This window comes from Gouania willdenowi, chromosome 8, assembly GCF_900634775.1.
Source record: "Gouania willdenowi chromosome 8, fGouWil2.1, whole genome shotgun sequence".
In the NCBI taxonomy this organism is placed as follows: domain Eukaryota; kingdom Metazoa; phylum Chordata; class Actinopteri; order Blenniiformes; family Gobiesocidae; genus Gouania; species Gouania willdenowi.
In genome coordinates this window covers 30,290,612-30,300,601 of record NC_041051.1, presented here as the reverse complement: position 1 = coordinate 30,300,601, position 9,990 = coordinate 30,290,612, and the positions used below count along the sequence as shown (strand labels likewise).

Sequence of the window (9,990 nt, the reverse complement as noted above, 5' to 3'; positions counted from 1 at the left end):
TTATTTTTTTTTTTTTTTGCTTTAGGGACACCTCAACATTGGTTTCCTTCTCTAAAACTACAAAAACAATCCTGAGATCGGGCTTTTGATTGATGATTTTGCTATCTGGGTCAGAGTTGAAAGGTTTTCTTACTGTATTTTGGCCTTCCTCCAAGTCTCTCCCTCCGTCAGACTGTACACACGCAACTTCCTCCTTGACCCAGACACGCTGACAATTTGACTCATTTTTTCAAATCCTTTTTCCTCATGATCATGACACTCTAAATAGTCCACAAAAGTCCAGTTAGGTCCAGACATAGTCTGGTCAAGTGTGCGCTGCTATGAGCTGCTGGGAACTGTAGCACCATTTTCAGACACGCAAACGCCTTTTCTTCTTCCTCTACCTCTGCTATCAGCGCTAATATCTCATCCAAAGAGTACTGTTGCCACCTGCTGGCTCAATAAAATATTGTCTACAAGTAAGATCTTTAAATGGAAGTTGCATAAGGCTTTACTGCACCCGTTCCCACTGAAAAACATAATTGAAATCTTCAGACGTCATTGGCAGTCATTGAGTTAACATAGTTGCACTTTTTCTTGCTTCATCGCTTCATCTACCCCAGTGACGTGACAACCGAGGGAGTGACATGTGGAGAAACTTATTGCCGATTGGATGTCGCGTCACAACGTCACTCAAAGATGCTTAAAAAGTTCAAAATTTTCCACTTTGACCTACTTTTAGCGACTCAGATCGCACGATTGAGTTGCTGGAATTAGACAATCTGAGTTACTTGAAGGGAGGTCACTTGACGTCATTTAAAGACCAAACAGCTTTCTAGGTTTCAGCTTGGCCCTGGACAGAACAGCAAGGAGCAGGTACGGAATACCCAGACATGTGTCACATGGTATCAGCCTCATGTAGGCTACTATACCTAAAGGAACTTCATTCTTACCGCCATTTATTGCGTAAGCCTCCAAAAACTCTGCCAAAGTGACTTCCCAACACATTTCTGGCTTTTTCACGAACTTAAAGGTTTGGCAAATCAATGGCATGTTTATTTTGTGACTTACATGGTCAATAAAACAAAAGTCATTGAGGGAGGAGCTACTGGGGCTATACCTTTCCAGCAGTGAAGCCCAGCCTTAAATCCTGTCCGTATTCACAACACAAACCCACAGGATAGAAATGAGTGTGTTCTACCTGTCTGTGTTCATAATGTAATGGCTGATCTGTGTATCTTCTTCCATACATCATCCACCATCGTCCTCTAATTCCTCCTGGATTGGATTTGAACTACATGAGCATCAGAGTAATAAAGAGATTACTGACAACATTAGCTTCCATGTAGAGGAATTACAAAGCGCTAGGCTAGCAGCACTCAGTGGGAGCATGAATCCGGGTGGACAATGAGTCTTTGCTAACGTTACTACACCTGCTGCAGTACACGCTGAGTGTGTGACAGATGTGCCTTTCCTCCCGAGAGGAGATCAGGATGCTCAATTTTTGATGAGTAAAACAATTATGTAAAGATTTCAGGGTAATCTGAGCAACGAGTGTCAGCAGTGACGCCATCATGCCACTCCTTTCTTTAATTGCCTTCATTTTCTGTGGGTTTGGCACCACAACAGCAGATGGTGTCGTAATCTGGCCTCAGACTATCATAGTGAGGTCCCATAATCCCATCTGAGAGTAAACAGACAGTCGACCACCAGCAGGAAGTAATCCATCACTATCCCAACAGAGCGCGCTCTAAACCAGGAAATCTCCTATCAGCTTCATTCATTCATTCATTATCGCTACTCCCTTTGTTTACTAAATCAGTCTGATTTCTAATAACTGCTGCTTACGCAAAGATATACCACCACCTGCAGGTGGAAACATGTATTACACACATTCTCAATCATGCAGAGACGTAACGGATTGTTGTTTAAGCTCATTTATTGTTTTCATTGATTCAGTCGTCAAATCCCTTTCAATCAAAAAAACCTTGCTTCTCGTGTCAAATATTGTTAGGCGTTTCATTTAGATTAATCAAGATTAGTTATTACAGTCTCTAATTAATTAGATTTCTTTTTTTAATTGAGTCCCACCACTAGTAATAATACTTGCACTTATTCAACTTTACAATATAAACCATCTTGCATTAATGCTGACTAAAGTTCCTGGCACTGATGTCGAGGTGACCTGTAAGCAACTTAGCATTAGCAAGCTACAGTACATTACCTGAAGATAACACCCTCAGCAGAGCAAAGGAGCAAACTTTGTCTCCAAGCAACCCAGGTGCATCAAAGACGTTGCTACTCAGTGCTCTTTCTTTCTGAACAAGTCAAACTCTTCCTTAACAATAACAGCTTTAAACGCATTACAAGGCGCCTTGTGTTGTGTTGTCTGTGGTAATAAATGAAAGCAAATTTAGGAGAAGATGAGGAAAATATAAGAACCTAAATAAAGAGGAAAAGCAGAGAAATCAGGTGAGACCTAATTTTAACACTGCACCGAAATCAACGACTTGGCGTCACATCCAGACAAATGGTTGTATTTTAAGGTATACATTTGTTCAAAATGTACTTTAAATTAAATAAAATTTAGTTTAACACACTGAAAGTCCATTTTCATATATAAAAAACACAAACATGATAAATACCAGAGTTGTTGGGTTGAGAAAACAAGAACAAAAGAGGAACACAGGACACGCCTGTGTCTAGGTTTCACTTTTTCAGAAACAAAAGTCTCTCTCTCACACACACGCACACGCACACACACACACACACACACACACACAAAATTAATTTTCACCGGAGTGTATGTTTCGCTTTTTCAGAAACAAAACTCACACACACCAAATCTCTGAAACAACCACTGGTAAAACAACAAAGAAACAACAAAATGAAACAACACTAGAAGGACAAACAACATGAGAAAACACAAAGGAACGAACTACAAGAGCAAACATAAGTAAAAGAACATAATGGAAGCAATGTCACAAGGAGAACAGAAAAACAAAAACTAATTTAAAAAAGAAAATGTGTAAAAGAACCCAATAAAAAACCATAAAACCAAAAAAAAAAAAAACAGGTTTGCCAAACCCAAGAGATGACACACAATGTCAAATAACCTTGAAACACACACACACACACACACACACACACACACACACACACACACACACACACACACACACACACACACACACACACACACACACACACACACACACACACACACACACACACACACAGGCCTTGATTGTTTAGTCTATTGCAGGGGTCTGCAACCTGTGGCTCTGGAGCCTCATGTGGCTCTTTGAGTCCTTTGCCATGGCTCCATATAGCTTTAAAAAAAATACTGAAATAAAGAGTTATTTTCTTACAGAGGCTATTAATGAATAATGACAAATAAAATCATGATATAACAATTTGTTAACTTAAAAATAAATCACGTTATGCACCTTCCTACTTCATCTCCTGCAACATCTACAGACCATCAACTTTCCTGCACCTGTGGTAAACCTTAAGTTTTAAATCCCTGGTAAGAAACTAAACCAACAAAAACACTATTCTGGAAGAAAACAGAGATTTTAATTGTGTGGGAACAGATTCTTTTAACTACCAATGTGCCGGTTAAATATGCATACTTTATGTGCGGCAAGAAATTAGCAATTAGCAAGTGTTGACCACATGATCATGCATTAATACATTAAATACATTAACATAAAAAATATTATCGATATAAATTGTGTTCATGTAAACTGAAATGCGTAAGAATTTGAAGATGCAAGACACGGTTTCGTTGTTATTTTTTTGTCAATTCATTTTATTTTATTTTAAACTGTTTTTAAGTTGCCATTTACTTGATCAAATCAAATTAAATCAAACATTATTCTAAATAATTTTAACTGTATAGATTTTAATACACTGTATTGTATACATTGAGGCAGTATTTTTCCGGCTCCAGGAGGACTTCATTCGGGGTGAGATGAGGTTAAATGGCTCCTTTGAGAGTAGAGGTTGCAGATCCCTGGTCTATTGTTTCCAGTTAACTCTCTGGTAAATACACACCCATGTTTTTCCATTCCCTTATATTCAGAACTGGTAAAGTTGGTGGTGATGGCACTTGGCCTATATTAAACTCCCTAAAATCATAACAAACATGTTATATGAGCATATGATTAATGGAGTTAACTATTATCTTTCACAATAATTCACAGCACAAAATCTGCACGCATCACACTTGCTAAAGCTAACCTTAGACCACCCGTCATATCGTGACATTTGACGTTCGATTTTGTGTGGGAATTGGCATTTCTGTCTCTCTGATCACCCATTTACAAAGACAAATTACATGTAAATACAGTATGTGAGATTTAGCCAAAACATGTTTGGGAAACTTGTAAAAAGTTATTTTTTGCAAAAGTATTAGAAATGGAAGAGAAAAAACTAAATGAAAACAAGAAAATAAGTATTAACTGTTTATAGCTGAGAATAGATTCACCTTACTTAAATGTGTTTCTACAATATGTTTTAAAAAAAAATATTCCACACGGTGAGACAAAAAATGAAAGTGAAAGTGTGCAGTGGAAATCCATATATGGCGTTTCCTGCTTTATCTGAACTCCTTTACCTGAGGCTGAAGCAGAGCTAACCTTCACTGCTGTTTGGACTTCAACTAAGGTACGTCTCACATCACACTAAAGATTCTAACAGCGACTGACACGTCAGCGCTTTAGAGAGAAAACTGTGTAAAGTTTCATAGCAGAGAAATAACTTCTTAGCAGGAAATCAGTAGTTCTGTTAAAATGAGGGGAGGTTGTGCCTATTTACTGTAAATCAACTGCTTTGTTCCTCACACCATAAAACTCATCAAAGTTTGTGTTTTTAGAAAGAAAAGTTTGACATTTTTGTTCCATAATTACCTAAAAAGAATTTTGGCACATATATGGACTTTTACATGTTAATTACAGACTGTACTGAAAGTTTTTTATTTTCTCCTTTAGCGACTTGACTGATAAAGTATCATGCATATCATGTAGAGTGTTACTTTGTGAACAAATTCTGGGACTTTTTAGACTCTGAAGTGACTTTTTCAAATGAAACATTTAAACTTCATGTGTTCATTATATCTTTGGTTGTTTTCCCTGCAGTAATACCAACATGTATAGTAGGAGGACACCAGTGTGGGCTGAGGATGACTTTGCACCACCAGCTGGGTCTTTTCGACTACAGGCAGATTCACCAATTGAAAGTGGGAAAACCTACATCATGTATCACGGCACCACGAGCATGGCCGCTCAGAGCATCCAACGTTCTGGTTTCAAACAATCAGAAGACGGGATGTTGGGACGTGGTGTTTACCTCAGCAGGGATCTAGAGAAAGCAAGCCGCTACCCCATCAAGCACCCTGAGGAAGATAGAAGGGTTATTAGGGCTCTCGTCAGTGTTGGAGAGGTGGCGAAAATCGATCGTCAGGGTCACCCACTTCAGAAGGTCTGGCATGACAAAGGTTACGACAGCGCCTGGGTGCCGGCCGACTGTGGGATGGTAAAAAGCGGCCTGGAGGAGACATGTGTCTATGATCCTAAACGGATCCAAGTCCTCAAGATCATTCAGCCACAGTGACCTGTTTGATGCTCTGAAATGAAGTCTTTAGCACTTGAAACAAAAGCTGTGTTTGTAACATGCAAATAAAGGTTTCCTTACTATGACTCTGAATCGCTTTCATGGAAAACCAATAAAGAGTTGGTTTCCAGTGACACACACACAAAAATGTTCTGCTAAAAGACATTAATATGAATATTAGTAAACGATAGTATCATAAACGTTGACCTCAATCGTGTGACTTTCCATTAAAAATCTGAAGTCAGGAATAAAGACGCAAAGGGACACTGGGATCAACACATTCAGCCAGCACTATGAAGCCATATTATATCAGTAAGTTTTAAAAGGTAACTAATGCACACAATTAAATAAATACATAACATGCATTAATATTCTTTCCTTAAACTAGTGCAAATATCACTATAATGAACATTAAGGCACCAACAAGGTCTGTTATAGGTTTAAATGGGCTTTGAATGGTAAGTAATGGCTTTACTTACAAAGGACAAAGAACCTGACGAGTTGACGAGAAGCAGTTGAAATTGGAAAAACCCAAAAATAGCCTCTTAATGTGCAAAAGAAACTTTATTTTTTAGCACGGCCAGGGATTAAACTTCACATACTATGATGCTATTGGACTGTGGGAACCAGAACAAAGAGGTCAGAACACATTACTCCAGTTTTAAAGTCTTTACACTGGCTCCCAGTCAGCCTCAGAATAGACTTTAAAGTTCTGCTGCTGGTGTATAAATCTGTGAATGGGTTTGGTCCAGAATACATCAGTGAGATGTTAGTCAGGTATGAACCCAGCAGGTCTCTCAGATCTATGGACACAGGTCAGATAGTGGAGCCCAGAGTTCTCAGTAAACATGGTGATGCTGTGTTTAGTTGTTATGCTGCAAAGAAGTGGAACAAACTGCAGCAGTGAACATTTTTAAATCAAACTTAAAGGCACTTTTTTTCTCTACTGCGTATGATTGAGAGGGAGATTTTTGGTCATGTTGATGATGTCATGTGTTTGTTGATGATTTTAAATCCCTTTTTTGTTTTGTTTTTGTTTGTTGCCGACTTTAATGTTCTTATTGATTTTAAGCTGTTGAATGTTTTCTGTTGCACTGTTTTATCATGTAAAGCACATTGAGTTGCCTTGTGTATGAAATGCGCTATACAAATAAATTTGCCTTGCCTTGCCTTACTTAAATGTGTTTCTACAATATGTTTTAAAAAAAAAATATTCCACACGGTGAGACAAAAAATGAAAGTGAAAGTGTGCAGTGGAAATCCATATATGGCGTTTCCTACTTTATCTGAACTCCTTTATCTGAGGCTGAAGCAGAGCTAACCTTCACTGCTGTTTGGACTTCAACTAAGGTACGTCTCACATCACACTAAAGATTCTAACAGCGACTGACACGTCAGCGCTTTAGAGAGAAAACTGTGTAAAGTTTCATAGCAGAGAAATAACTTCTTAGCAGGAAATCAGTAGTTCTGTTAAAATGAGGGGAGGTTGTGCCTATTTACTGTAAATCAACTGCTTTGTTCCTCACACCATAAAACTCATCAAAGTTTGTGTTTTTAGAAAGAAAAGTTTGACATTTTTGTTCCATAATTACCTAAAAGAATTTTGGCACATATATGGACTTTTACATGTTAATTACAGACTGTACTGAAAGTTTTTTATTTTCTCCTTTAGCGACTTGACTGATAAAGTATCATGCATATCATGTAGAGTGTTACTTTGTGAACAAATTCTGGGACTTTTTAGACTCTGAAGTGACTTTTTCAAATGAAACATTTAAACTTCATGTGTTCATTATATCTTTGGTTGTTTTCCCTGCAGTAATACCAACATGTGTAGTAGGAGGACACCAGTGTGGGCTGAGGATGACTTTGCACCACCAGCTGGGTCTTTTCGACTACAGGCAGATTCACCAATTGAAAGTGGGAAAACCTACATCATGTATCACGGCACCACGAGCATGGCCGCTCAGAGCATCCAACGTTCTGGTTTCAAACAATCAGAAGACGGGATGTTGGGACGTGGTGTTTACCTCAGCAGGGATCTAGAGAAAGCAAGCCGCTACCCCATCCATCACCCTGAGGAAGATAGAAGGGTAATTAGGGCCCTCGTCAGTGTTGGAAAGGTGGCGGAAATCTATTATCAGGGTCACCCACTTCAGAAGGTCTGGCATTACAACGGTTACAACAGCGCCTGGGTGCCGGCCAAATGTGGGATGGTAAAAAGTGGCCTGGAGGAGACATGTGTCTATGATCCTAAACGGATCCAAGTCCTCAAGATCATTCAGCCACAGTGACCTGTTTGATGCTCTGAAATGAAGTCTTTAGCACTTGAAACAAAAGCTGTGTTTGTAACATGCAAATAAAGGTTTCCTTACTATGACTCTGAGTCGCTTTCATGGAAAACCAATAAAGAGTTGGTTTCCAGTGACACACACACAAAAATGTTCTGCTAAAAGACATTAATATGAATATTAGTAAATGATAGCATCTTAAACGTTGACCTCAATCGTGTGACTTTCCATTAAAAATCTGAAGTCAGGAATAAAGACGCAAAGGGACACTGGGATCAACACATTCAGTCAGCACTATGAAGCCATATTATATCAGTAAGTTTTAAAAGGTAACTAATGCACACAATTAAATAAATACATAACATGCATTAATATTCTTTCCTTAAACTAGTGCAAATATCACTATAATGAACATTAAGGCACCAACAAGGTCTGTTATAGGTTTAAATGGGCTTTGAATGGTAAGTAATGGCTTTACTTACAAAGGACAAAGAACCTGACGAGTTGACGAGAAGCAGTTGAAATTGGAAAAACCCAAAAATAGCCTCTTAATGTGCAAAAGAAACTTTATTTTTTAGCACGGCCAGGGATTAAACTTCACATACTATGATGCTATTGGACTGTGGGAACCAGAACAAAGAGGTCAGAACACATTACTCCAGTTTTAAAGTCTTTACACTGGCTCCCAGTCAGCCTCAGAATAGACTTTAAAGTTCTGCTGCTGGTGTATAAATCTGTGAATGGGTTTGGTCCAGAATACATCAGTGAGATGTTAGTCAGGTATGAACCCAGCAGGTCTCTCAGATCTATGGACACAGGTCAGATAGTGGAGCCCAGAGTTCTCAGTAAACATGGTGATGCTGTGTTTAGTTGTTATGCTGCAAAGAAGTGGAACAAACTGCAGCAGTGAACATTTTTAAATCAAACTTAAAGGCACTTTTTTTCTCTACTGCGTATGATTGAGAGGGAGATTTTTGGTCATGTTGATGATGTCATGTGTTTGTTGATGATTTTAAATCCCTTTTTTGTTTTGTTTTTGTTTGTTGCCGACTTTAATGTTCTTATTGATTTTAAGCTGTTGAATGTTTTCTGTTGCACTGTTTTATCATGTAAAGCACATTGAGTTGCCTTGTGTATGAAATGCGCTATACAAATAAATTTGCCTTGCCTTGCCTTACTTAAATGTGTTTCTACAATATGTTTTAAAAAAAAATATTCCACACGGTGAGACAAAAAATGAAAGTGAAAGTGTGCAGTGGAAATCCATATATGGCGTTTCCTACTTTATCTGAACTCCTTTATCTGAGGCTGAAGCAGAGCTAACCTTCACTGCTGTTTGGACTTCAACTAAGGTACGTCTCACATCACACTAAAGATTCTAACAGCGACTGACACGTCAGCGCTTTAGAGAGAAAACTGTGTAAAGTTTCATAGCAGAGAAATAACTTCTTAGCAGGAAATCAGTAGTTCTGTTAAAATGAGGGGAGGTTGTGCCTATTTACTGTAAATCAACTGCTTTGTTCCTCACACCATAAAACTCATCAAAGTTTGTGTTTTTAGAAAGAAAAGTTTGACATTTTTGTTCCATAATTACCTAAAAAGAATTTTGGCACATATATGGACTTTTACATGTTAATTACAGACTGTACTGAAAGTTTTTTATTTTCTCCTTTAGCGACTTGACTGATAAAGTATCATGCATATCATGTAGAGTGTTACTTTGTGAACAAATTCTGGGACTTTTTAGACTCTGAAGTGACTTTTTCAAATGAAACATTTAAACTTCATGTGTTCATTATATCTTTGGTTGTTTTCCCTGCAGTAATACCAACATGTGTAGTAGGAGGACACCAGTGTGGGCTGAGGATGACTTTGCACCACCAGCTGGGTCTTTTCGACTACAGGCAGATTCACCAATTGAAAGTGGGAAAACCTACATCATGTATCACGGCACCACGAGCATGGCCGCTCAGAGCATCCAACGTTCTGGTTTCAAACAATCAGAAGACGGGATGTTGGGACGTGGTGTTTACCTCAGCAGGGATCTAGAGAAAGCAAGCCGCTACCCCATCCATCACCCTGAGGAAGATAGAAGGGTAATTAG

At 38.5% G+C, this 9,990-nt stretch overlaps 1 long non-coding RNA gene across 1 annotated transcript; it reads left to right on the top strand.

The window, feature by feature from the left end:
* Positions 1-6,879: 6,879 nt before the first annotated feature.
* On the top strand, positions 6,880-7,975 carry LOC114467867 (uncharacterized). The gene is made up of 2 exons (XR_003674584.1): positions 6,880-6,945; positions 7,415-7,975. It is a non-coding gene; the product is annotated as an uncharacterized LOC114467867 (long non-coding RNA).
* The last annotated feature ends 2,015 nt before the right edge of the window (positions 7,976-9,990 follow it).